Source organism: Aethalodelphis obliquidens, unplaced genomic scaffold, assembly GCF_003676395.1.
Source record: "Aethalodelphis obliquidens isolate GAN/ISIS:26980383/991018 unplaced genomic scaffold, ASM367639v1 scaffold61, whole genome shotgun sequence".
Classification (NCBI taxonomy): Eukaryota; Metazoa; Chordata; class Mammalia; order Artiodactyla; family Delphinidae; genus Aethalodelphis; species Aethalodelphis obliquidens.
Genome location: NW_020838005.1, coordinates 10,421,738 through 10,434,867, shown reverse-complemented (window position 1 = coordinate 10,434,867; position 13,130 = coordinate 10,421,738).

Below are 13,130 nucleotides of genomic sequence, written 5' to 3'. Positions count from 1 at the left end.
TGTATTTTGATAAATATTAATAACTACTTAAATAATTAAAACAAAATTCAACCAGTTGTATGTAAACCACATAGACAAACTCGTCAACATGCGGTGTGTAAGTTCCAACCAGATACTGGGGACTTGAGATTTATGTTAACTAGATTTTCAATCTGTTAGATAGAAAATACTTAACTACTGAAGCCCTCTGAAAATAATCACACTAGTAGTAGTGGGGAGAACATGGGCTTTAGAATAAATAGAATAGGGTTCAAACATAGACTCTAGTACTTATTTTGTGACCTTAGTGCAGTTATTAGTCTAACTGTCCCTCAGTGTTCTCATTCATATTTTGAAGAAATTAAATAAATTAATCCATAGAAAGTCCCCAGCACAGTTCCTGACATAGGTGTTCATTTTCTCCTTCTCTCCTTTTCTTATGTCTTACTAAATAATTCCCTAAATGTGGTCTGAATCAGGGGAACTTGAATAAAGTCCAAAGATGGGCATTAGAGCATTGAATGAATTCTTTAAATGAGCCTATTGCAGGTGTGTGCATTTGCCTGTGCCTTTTATGCATGTTTAAAACATATTTTACATTAAAGACATTTTTATATTTCCATCAGATGAGAACCACCACTGTTCTATACTAACTCACTCTATTTTATTGTGAAAAACTGAGACTCATAAAACAGTCTACTGGAGTCGTGCTAGGAAGTCTCACCCCTTGAAGTAAAAGGGACTCTATGAAATTTTGCTGCTAATTTAATTTTCTTTCTCAGAGTTAAATTTGAAGGGGGAGGTTAATACAGTTTATAATATTACTTATTAGTACTGTGGAATTGCACATGCAAGAAAAAATAATCACCAGATTTTATCCGTTGTTCATCTCCACACCCTCGTGTCTTTGCCTCTAGTGTGCACTTCCCTCTGGCTTTAAGGCATTACCTGGCAACCATATTCCCTGCTTGTACTACTCTATACTGTAAAGCTGGTATTATTTCTCCCATGAATTTTTCCTGAAAGAGCTGGTTTCTTCGTGTTTATTCCTGTAGGCCTTTTTGCAAATGTACCATCATTGTGTTGCAACTAGTATCCCATCAGTTGCAAAAATATGTTTCCCTGGATAATGTCCTTGAGTGTGGACAATGTCCCTCTCCACTTCTACACAGGGTCTGGCGTGCAGAGGTATGCAGTGTGGTTTTGTTGAATGAATGAATACGTGAGCGAACAGTTTGGTATATAATTGGACATCATTTCGTTTCGCATTTAACAAAGTCAACAACCTGTCAGTCTGTGAGGGATTACGCAGAATAAATTTTGGCCTAATTTGCAAGCATTTTATTTAAATTCTGATCCTATTATTGATTCACTTAGTCCTCAATCTATAAACGTAGGTCACTTTGGTAACTCAGTTTTGAAAAACACCTTTGAGAGTATAAAGCTGGATTAAAAAAATCATCCTTTTCCTCCTAGAATACTGTTATTTTTAAGGAAAGTTGAGCAGACTTGACTTTAGATAAAACCTTTTTTTTTATGTATGTTTTGTCTCCTGTGCTTTCTTCTCTGTTTTGCACAGTAGCAATAACTATTTATTGAATAAATATCCTATAATAATGTTCTTGAGCTGCTGTGTTTATTTCTTCCCATGATCTATGAGCTGCAGAGGTTATGTGATCACAGAACGATCTCAAAACCACTCTTGACCAGAAAAGAGAGCTGACCATCACATCACCTGTTTTGCTATGTTCAAATAGTTAAGTCACTTGACAGGCTCCATATATGGGCGCATGGAGGAAAAAGACAAGAGAGAATAAGAAAAAAGACAAAAAGCATTGATGATTTTTTTTTTAGGGTTTGAAGATATGATTCTTAAACATAGATGAAGAAAAATACTCATGGAAAGAGAGGACGATTTGTGGATTTTTTTCAGTTTTTCCAAATCCCATGTGAACTCATTCATTTTCCTTTCCTTTTCTTAGCTTATATACCCATATTTCCACATTTACTCTCTATGAGAAGTGAAATATAACTCTAAAATCTGTGATGTGATGTGATATGCCGTCAATCATATATCCATCAGATAATTCCTACACTGTGTTTCTTTCATCTTGGGTTCTTAGAAACCTGGATTGCATTTTATTGTCTTGTACTTCCAGTCCTTAAGCCTGGCATATGCTTAACACACGATCTTCAACATCAAAATAACCAAGTAATCAACATATGCATACCTACATGTATGTATGTGTGTGTTTGGGGGTGTGTGTTTACACACACAGTATATATATAAATAAACTGATTTTATAGAATGGCCTTTAGTAACTAAAATTTGCACAATGACTTTTAGAAACTATAGACACCCACAAATACACACAAGTATGTGTATGTGTATGCACACACACAAAAGCACGCTGACTATATATAAAAAAACTAATTGTACATGATGTTGTCGGTGTTCAGGACACACTACCCCAATATGACATGTGTTGGCACGTTGACTATTTTAAGCTGAAGGACTTTGGGAAAGGGCAGGTCTGGGAACGACTTTCTGACCTTCCCCTGAAGCAGGTTACAAGGCCCTCATAGGAGAGGTGCGCTCCCTCTACCCACAGGAAAGGAGCATCGTTTTCTCCAGAGACAGGGTGCAGACTCTGAATGGACAGACCTTGCTAAGTGTCCCGCAGTTGACTACCCTCAGCTCACGTTCCTTTTGGTCCTATCACTGTTTCCAGGACTCTCCACCCTGCAAACCTAGTATGAGAACACTGGGTCTAACTGTGTCTCTGAGTCTTCATGTCCTTATGAAGATTCCTATGTCCTATAAAACTTATATTAAATAAAACTGTATGCTTTTCTCTTGTAAGTCTGTCTTTTGTTACAGAGACTCAGCTGAGAACTTAACATGGGTAGAGGAAAGATACTTTTCCTCTCCTACAATGTCCTCTAGTAACGAAAACAAACTTCATAAAGGTTTTTAGAGACTGGGAGCTCTTTACCACCCTTCTTAGCTCTCCCCTAACACCTCAGAGGAAGGGGTTTGGCCTCTTTTCTTTATGTGAGAATAGCTCTTACTCATGAAGGAAACGTGGTTCTCAAAACTAGGCTTCTTACGTGATCACACACTATCTTATCTTGCAAAACAAAACCCAGGAACACTTAAACATTACGGAAATGATGTAGCTGCTGATGAAAGTCACCGAACCTGTATCTTCCATTTCCTTCTTCTGGCTTGTTCTCTAATTTACAACCAATACTCCCCTGTAAATTGAGCAAACTCTTGCTAATGGAAAAATCAGGGAATGGGAAGTTTTTAAAAATATTTTAATGTCTTTGTTAAAGTGTCCAATATAATAGGGAGAAATAATTCCCAGGATATAAAAACTCAAGGCAAGATGATTTCTTCTTTCTTCCCTCATTTTGAACAAAGTACTATGCAAAGGCTTGACTTAAAAACAAACCATCAAGTAGTTCTCAATTATCTTTTTTTATTTTAATGTAAAATTCCCAGAGTGTTGCCAAAAAAAAAGTGCTGTTCAACCAGCCAGACTCAGTTTCTCTGTTCCTGAAAAGAGAGTTGATTGGCCTTCCTGAAGTGTTTTGAGACTTAATTAGTTTATACTTGAAAAGCACTTTCAGTGTGTAAGGTCCCATTCAAGTGTCAAGTATTATTAATCAGTGAATGCCAGATTCAGCAGTTTTCTTTTACTTTATAAGCTCTTAGTAACTCCTTAAACAAAATGCTAAATTACGTGGCCTTATTTTCTTTCTTTAGAAATCTCTTTTGTACACATTTTCCAACCTGCTTTTAAAATATGTGCGACGTACCATTCTTTTCTCTCTTTTTTTGCAAAGAATGCCACCTAAAAGTTCTTGCAAATATTTCCCTGAGTATGTTTTTCTCTTATCTACACCACTTCCCAGGCTGAGTTCTTTGCAGCATAAACTGATGGCATCAATAATATAGCCAAATGGTGAATCAAATTGTGATCCTTTGAATTGTTACTCTATTACCAACAGATTTGCAGGAGGAATACATTATTTGTAAACATATTTTATGATATAGTAACTATTGTAATTCAGTGTAAAGTGTCAAGATTTATACAGACGCCTCTTTCAATTCAAGGGAAAATGTGAAGATCATGCTTTGGGCTCCACCATGGAGCTGAGATAAGTAACTGCAGGCTTCAGAATTGATGTCTCAAATGGTATGAATCCAATCAGAAAGAACGGCTGAATTTATAATTCTTCTCTCCCCACTCTATATGGAGTGAACTCTTTATAACAATATAAAAATCACATCCATACAAGCATGTGTCTCTTCAAAAGGTGTACTGTTTGGAAGTTAATGACTCTTAAGATTTTTATTTCAAAAGCAAGCATACGAGAAGAGATGATTATTTTTTGTATACGTTCTACTCTTATCTCCTGTAAAGAAAAGAACGGTAGCTTATTTAACTAGCTATCTGACTGGTGTTTGAGTTCTGGCTCTTGTCCTTACTAGCTCTGAGACGTTTAGCAAGATACGTGACACCTGCCTCAGCCACAAACGGGGTTTTGTGTAAAGTTAAATAAGTGGATGTATGTAAAATCTAAGTATAGTGGCTGGCCCAGCGACGTGCAGAGTGAATGCATTCAGGTGAATGCACATTGGTGTTTGATGCTATTCTTTCTATGATTTGTATTTTTCTGCATCTATCAGTATGTGACTCATAAAAGACACTCAGTAAATATTGTTGAATTTAAGTGAGAGAACCAAGGAGGGTTAATTATTCATCAGAGCAAGCAATGATCACCCACATTATCATCGTCATTATCACCTTCAAACATTCAACGTGGACCAAATATGTTAGCTAAGTAAATAACAAGATGCGTTGTTTATATCCATAGTACTTGCAATCAATATGAGCATTGTTTCCACATAGCTCCAGTTGAGAAGTAATTCAGCCCTGTAAATTTGCATACTAGCAATGTGTTATGTGGCAAGGGCAGAATCGTAAATATTTTTATAATTATAGTTACAATAGAACCTGCGTCTTAACGTTTCATGGGCTCTGCCAGTTTCAAAAATATATGTTGGTCCATTATGCTGAGCACCTTCAGAAATAGCACGTAAGATAGAGGGTTTTGACAGTATTGATAACTCAGTTACTAACACACATGCTGGTGAGACAGGTGTTTCTAAGATTAATGAATTAATTTATATTTTGTAAGTCTGAAATAATTCATGTTTAAAAAAAGAAACATAAAAATTTCATATCTTATTTCCAAATCACCACTTCCAGACTGTTCTTTCCGTTCCGAAGCAGCACAAAATTCGGATGTGGTGATCAGAAAACATGGTGCCAGTGATTTTTACCACTTAGCATATTCAGTTCAACTGAGATCAACTGATTCTGTTGCATTTGAGCTCAACATGTATCTCCATGAATTGTTCCTGGAACTATAAAAATATGGCTAAATAATATTTAGGTTTTTTTCCCCCTTTTTCTTGATATACACCTGACAGCTTATTTAGTATGTGCTGGACAAATGAGAGCTGAAGTGTACTAATGGTTGAATAAAAAAACTGACAAATAATTCTGTTTTGAAAAATTATTAGTGAGAGTATTGATTTAATGTTGAGAGACATAAAGAAATGTTTTTCTTTTTAATTTCAGAACGCGTGTATTTATTTATACAGAGAAAAGGGCGCTATCTACAGACTGACTTGCCTGTTTACTTTGCCCTCTTTTTAATGTGTGCTTTATGAAACCCTGGTACTAGCGCTATATCTGTCCTTCTGACAACTGCTTGTCCATCAGGCCAGACTCTAAAAATAAAATGCAAAGAGCTTCTTACCCAGACAGTAGGAATTAATTTTCCCATTATAAGTAGTGCTTTTAGTACAGGATTGATTTTTAAAAATTAATTAATTTATTTATCTTTGGCTGCGTTGGGTCTTCGTTGTTGCACGCGGGCTTTCTCTAGTCTCTGCGAGCGGGAGCTCCTCTTCGTTGCAGTGCGCGGGCTTTTCATTGCGGTGGCTTCTCTTGTTGTGGAGCACGGGCTCTAGGTGCGCGGGCTTCAGTAGTTGTGGTGCGTGGACTCAGTAGTTGTGGCTCGCGGGCTCTAGATCTCAGGCTCAGTAGTTGTGGCTCGCGGGCTCTAGAGCACAAGCTCAGTAGTTGTGGCGCATGGGCTTAGTTGCTCTGCAGCACGTGGGATCTTCTCGGACCAGGGCTCAAACCCATGTCCCCTGCCTTGGCAGGCGGATTCTTAACTACTGCGCCACCAGGGAAGTCCAGGAATGATTTTTGTTTGTTGAATCCCTTCTCCCTAAAGATGAAACTGAGTGAGCTGCGGTGTGGGACTGTGATACCGTGGGTACAAAGCTGAGGATCAGCTGGAAGGATAAGACAAGGACGTTTTTCACTCAGCACCTCTCCCTCCATACACCCAGTTGTTACCAAATCTCAACCTCTCCTTTACAATCTATCCTTCCTCTGACCCCTCTTTCCCATCCTCCGTGCTAACATCTTACCCTAGGGAATCCTTATGTTATAACTGAATTATTCAATAGCCTCTGGATTGGTATCCTTATTTTCAGTTTTCACAAGGCAAGCCGTGCTCCATATGCTGACAAAGAAATTCTCCAAAATACAGCATCGTATGTGTCAATTCCTTCTTAGATGCTTTCAGGTGGCTCACTGTGGCCTACTTGCAGGATGGCAAATAGGTTCCATATAAACGGCCAACTTCAGTCTGTAGTCAGGCTTACCTGGAGCGCTGTGTGGAAGTCAATTGTTTCCAGAATGACCTGGCAAGAGTGCAGTGATTGATTAGTGATGTCTGCCCCAGGGGTAGCAATGGGGACCTGCAGCCCTTCCGCAGTGGATCTTAGACCAGTCCCAACAGAGGAGAACCTATCCTCTCAATATTCTCAAATAGTACACGAACATGTGTGGATGTGTCTACTCAGAGAAAATAGTTGATGATTTGAAAGAATGATGTGCGTGACTCAGGCAAATGGACAAAGACACTATTTTCTCAGCTGTGTCAGTTACTAGATTTGTATGTGACTTCCTGCATTATTTAGTACAAGCTTAACCTTCCTGTGACTGAGTTTCCTATCATCAAAATGAGGACAACAGGCTTGTCAAAAAACTGTGTAGATACGTGTAAATCATTTAGAGAAATGGCTGACACACAGCAAGCTCTTTAAAAATGTATGCTACTACTGTCGTCATTGTCTATCTTTACACTTTCAGAGGTCTTGGCTCTCCACCACTTGGAGAAGAAAATCAAGAAAAGTGCGATTCACACAATATTTCCCACCACCACGTAGATAAGAGCAGGTTTACATACACAGATATGCATATATGTGTGTACATAAATATATAAAGTAAATGATATATGTGTATAAATGTATGTATAAATGTGTATATGTGTATACATGTCCATAGCTAGAAATTGCTCTTCACCAGCGAAAACAATTGTCAATTATTCTACTTCCTGCCAGTTACTAATTAACTGAGAACAATTAAGTAATTAAAAATAAAGCATCAATATTTATTTGTGGGAGAAGGAAGGAATAGCTCGTCTAATGGAAGGCTAATTACAATATTATTTCTAGGTAACATATCAGGCATCATCCCACCTCAAGGCATTTGCATTTGCTGCACTCTTTGCTTGAGGTGCTCTTCCCAACGTATGTTCCTGTTGACCTTTCCTCCTTCCAGCCTGCCTAGTTACCATCTTCTCAGCGAGGCCTTGCCTGCCACTCAGCTTCTAAACACACTGCCCCAGCCTTCCATTCCCCGTTCCCTCCTGTATTTGGTCCTCTACTGTACTAGTCACCTTCTATTATACCATGTAGTTTGCTATATATTGTGTTTTTTTATTGAAGTATGGTTCATACACAGTAATACGATATAAGTTACAGGTATACACTATAGTGATTCACAATTTTTAAACTGGTTTGTTGTATTTTTTAGATTTCACATATAAATTATATCACACAGTATTTGTCTTTCTCTGTCTGACTTATTTCACTTAGCATAGTGCCCTCCAAGTCCATCCATGTTGCTGAAAATGGCAAAATTTCATTTTTTATGTCTGAGTAGCGTTCCATTGTATACGTGTGTACATATACACACACACGCCATGGATATATCTTCTTTATCCATTCATCTGTTGATGGACACAGGTTGCTTCCATGTCTTGGCAATTGTAAATAATGCTGCTATGAACCTAGGGGTGCATGTATTGTTTCAAATTAGTGTTTGTATCAAAATTGTTTCAAATATTTTTGGATATATACCCAGGAATGGATGGGTCATATGGTAGTTCTATTTTCAGTTTTTGGAGAAGCCTCCATACTGTTCTCCACAGTGGTTGCACCAATTGACATTCCCACCAACAGTGCACAAGGGCTCCCTTTTCTCCACATCCTTGCCAACATTTATGTATGTTCTTTTTGATGATGGCCATCCTGACAGGCGTGAGGTGACATCTCAGTGTGGTTTTGATTTGCATTTCCCTCGTGATTAGTGATGTGGAGCATCTTTTCATGTGCCTGTTGGCCATCTGCATTTCCTCTTTGGAAAAATGTCTATTCAGTTTTTCTGCCCACTTTTAAAAATTTATTTTTTATTGAAGTATAGTTGAATTACAATGTTGTGTTAATTTCTGCTGTACAGCACAGGGACTCAGTTTTATATATATATATATATATATATATATATATATATATATATACACACATTCTTTTTCATATTCTTTTCCATTGTGGTTTACCACAGGATTATGAATATAGTTCCCTGTGCTATACAGTAGGACCTTGTTGTTTATCCATCTATATATAATAGTCTGCATCTGCTAGTCCCAAACTGCCACTCCTACCTTCTCCCACCCTCCTCCCCCATGGCAACCACCAGTCTGTTCTCTATGTCCCTGATTTTGTTTCTGTTTCATAGATAGGTTCATTTGAGTCATATTTTAGATTCCACATATAAGTCATGTCATATGGTACTTGTCTTTGTCTTTCTGGCTTACTTCACTTATTATGATAATCTCTAGTTACATCCTTTTTTTTTTATTTGGTGGTTTTATTTATTTTCTCTCCCCGCACTAGAATGTAAAATCCATGAATATTCTTTCGTTTACTACTGTACGAACCTTGGCTGACACAGTAAAAGACTGGCTTACACATAGTAGAAGCTTAAGAATTATACGAAAAATGAATGAAAGAATGATTCTTTTAGTTGAAATAGATAGACATCCCTAGTTATTCAAATAAAGGGATCACTTATGACTATCCTACCTTATCTATAGGGCTCTCGATAGACTTGAGAAATGGAGGAGGATTTTATAAATAGGCCTTTTCCTTTATGCAGGGTATTTTGAAATGAATGTACAGCTATTTTAGGAAAACTAAAGATGAACTGAAAATGCTGTCAATTAATAATAATTATAACAATAAATGACTGCTATACACAAGTACATCTTTTTGTATTTAGTGAATGTTTGGAATTTTTTTGAGGAAATAGTAAAATCTAAATTCTATCCCAGAAATTCACATGAGGGCTCCTGAAACTCATTCTGAGGCAGTGAGGAAGGCAGCTGAGGTAGACACAGCCTCTACCCTGCACCTGGTATGAGGGCCACAAGGGGAAAGGGTAAAACACTCTGGTCCCTTTTACGTCAGTAAAAAGCCCTTTTCTCTAGACATCTTTGGATGCATGATTATTATTCACGGAAACCGTCAGTTTCCTCAAGTCCACCCTGTAACATGATAGCTGAGTGACAGACAGTGGGCCATTATCTTGACAAGGTAGATCTTAGCAAGTACAAGTCAAGTTAACTGGAAATCTAAAGTCAGGAAGTCAGGATATTATTATTTTCTGTTTGATGTTACTTCCACCTATTGTGAATCTGAATTCACACTTTTATTTTAACCATTAAGACTGTCCTTTCCTGGCTTACCTTTTGCCAGGTTATCCAAATGAATATTGGGGAAAAGGCCAATCATTTAACTGCTGATTTAATAGTAATATACGAGGTTTTAATACTATCGACTTAACATTAAGGGGATTTTATTTCAATGTTTTGACATTAAAAGCCATCATTACAGCTGTTGAATATATTGTTTTTGTTCCTCCCCAAGTAATCCTTTCTATAATGTATGTTACCAATATTAATTAAACAGGGACCATAAAAAGTCCTTAAGTCATTTTTAGAACATGTCCTCAAAGTGGTTTTGTAATACTACTTAATATATATGCTTGTAATCGGAAGAAAACACCTCAGCTGCTGTAGAACATAACAGAAGAATACAGAATAAATGATGCTAGCATTGTGACTTATCACGGTTACAAGCAGATTCGGACACTGCATCTTGCACACGGGAGGTTTAACAGGAAATGTTATCGGGAACTGCATTAATAAGGGATGAGGGAAGGAGGCTGGGCAGAGAATGAAGTTGAAATCCGATGAAGCTGAAGCAGAGGTTTCAACGGATTCTGCAATCAGAGAGCAGCTCTGAAGTGGGACCGTTCTTCAGAGCTGTCCCATTGAGGAAGGGCAGCCAACGCCAGTTTGCAGGCTGCCCTCCCAGGACAGTGGTGGTGTGGATGGGGGTGTGTAATCTTGCACACGATGGCCTCCTTCAGCCAAGGGCACTGCCTAGAGAGGGAATTAGCTAAGAAACGAGTTTCGGTCCAAGGTTGGATGTGGGAGGTCGACCCTGGAATCCACTGCAGCCCACCTACTGCTCCCACCAGAGAGTTCACCCACCTGCAGACACCTTGCCCACGTGTAGGCTGGTCCGTCCTCCAGGAGAAGCTTAGAAGAGGAAGGTTAGTGGGACAAACCAAGCCCCACTATGCTTCTGGTCTAGAGGCCATAACTTAGCCCTTGACGCCACCTCCTTAACTACCTGTTCTGGACTCCCCTCACCCCTGGTTAGCACCTCTGCTAGACCCTGCGAGGGGTCTGAGGCCTGGCCAAGCCTATGGCCCTTCTCAGCCTATGGCTGGTGCCCTTTTCCCTTCATCATCGTGACTGGACAGAGGAGCATGAAGAAAAGCTCCTGTGGGTCATCAGGGCGTCCGATGCGTTTTTCCTGCGTCCCATGATCACAGCGTCAGTTATCTGAAGGCTATAGTTACTCCTTTCCTTGGCTGCTGGTTTCTGACCCCAAGGAGCACGAAGTGACTGCACAGCAGCAGCTTCGGGTGTCGGCAGAGGTTCACGTATGCTCTGGTGGGAACTTTTTCTTCTGAGAAGCAGGACTTCTAGACCTGCAAAGACTAGAGGTGCAGGAATAAGGAATCACACATTCCTCAGTGCACCACTCCTATTTTCACCTTGTTTTCCAGATTCGTGCACTCTAATTACTTTAATAACCTGTACAGAACCCACTGTGCATCATCTCCAAGGTGGTACCCCTCAAATTTGTCTCTAAGAGGTTGTTCCATTGCTCTCCTAGGCTAGTTGCTTCTAGGTGGTGCGGTAGGTAACAGGCTAGGTGGACCACGCGGTCATGCAGTCATTGCCACTCTCCTTCTGTTTAAGGTGGATCTCAAGCACCAACGGGATGCTCTGTGGGATGATGTGTTGATAGACTAAATACTTAGTGTGGCTGCCCTGTAAACCCTTGGCTAGAAGTGCTGGTTGAGCTGCTAAAGGCGAGAAAGGCAAACTCGTATTTGGATTGATTCCAGTCAAAATGAACTGCTGCTCCTTTCAGGGTGGATGGATTCCAATGTAATAAACTTACTCCTCAGTCCTTGCTGCTGGTAGGTTGGACGTTTGGCAGTGACAGGAGCTAGTTCAACATGACCGAAAGGAAGTTCAGGCAGTTAAGCTCATGCATAGACTCCATTCCTGCTCCATAGTTACTTCATTCCTCATTACGCCAATGCTGGGATCACCAAACTTGGTGAGTGACATCAACTGGTCAGGTCTTTCGATCTACTTGGATGGCAGCTGTGCCATAGTGGATGCTTTCCGATGGGCATTGATGTGCTGTACAAATATATTCACATTTTCTTCCACTCATTGGTCCATCCAGATGTCTCCTATCTAGAGCTGTCTGTCCCAATGCATCCACCTGATTAAAGATCACATATTATGATCTCTAATATGAGGACACATTTATCTACTCTACAAAAATTATTTTGATATATTTATAAAAATAAGCGAATTAATTTACTCTCAATCAAATTAAAAGATACTGAAAATGTTATCAAATACATTATGTAGACTCTATGGATGATCTTTACTAAACAGAACATCATCAAATATGGAAAACGCTGTCATGTGGAAAAGGAATTGGACGGACACTGGCTGGGCACTAGGCATAGAACCAGGACCAATGTCCAGGGAGACAGATTTTATCTCAATACAGGGAACAGTTTTGCAGCTGAGTCGTATGGGATGGGGTTGGTATAGGGGAGGTAAGTCATTCTGATATTATAAGTCTTTTAGCAAAACTCTGACAAGCTCTTTGAGTACATAGTTGTGGTGCAAGCTGCAGGATCCTATTTGGGGTAAGACATATTTGAGGATACTTCCAACACTGAGATTATAGAAATCTAATAATTCTCCACAGGCAACGATAATATTCAGATACACATTCATTTGTATGTTCATTCGTTCAAAAACTAGGTATTGAGCATGTATGGCATGTTAGGGATGACGTATTTTCTTGGCTTTGTTTCCTTGGACGAGCAGGATAGAAAAGTAGCCACTGTTTTGGAAATACATCCTATTTTCAAGTACCAAAGAGAATTTGGACCTGCAGTGTTAAAATTGTACAAATGTTTGCATTCAAGCATACATGCAAAGGTAATGTCTTTAAATAAGTATTTCCTTTTCTTTACATGAGATGAAAGCATGGATATTTGATAACAAAATAAATTTGTTTAAAGTTTAGGTATTAGAGAAAACTGATTAATGAAAAGTGTTCTTATTTTAACTTGATGAGTTCAACTCATGACAAGGTATACAGGGGGCATGGCTCAGTGTACAGAGAGCACAGTTTCTAGCATTTACTTGCAGCCTTGTCCTCAGCAGTTTTATGACATAATGCTGCTATTTTGGTATGCTTCATGGAATTGCAACAGACAAATCCAGTTTTGAATTCTTGCAAGCAATTCCCAATGAAGCCC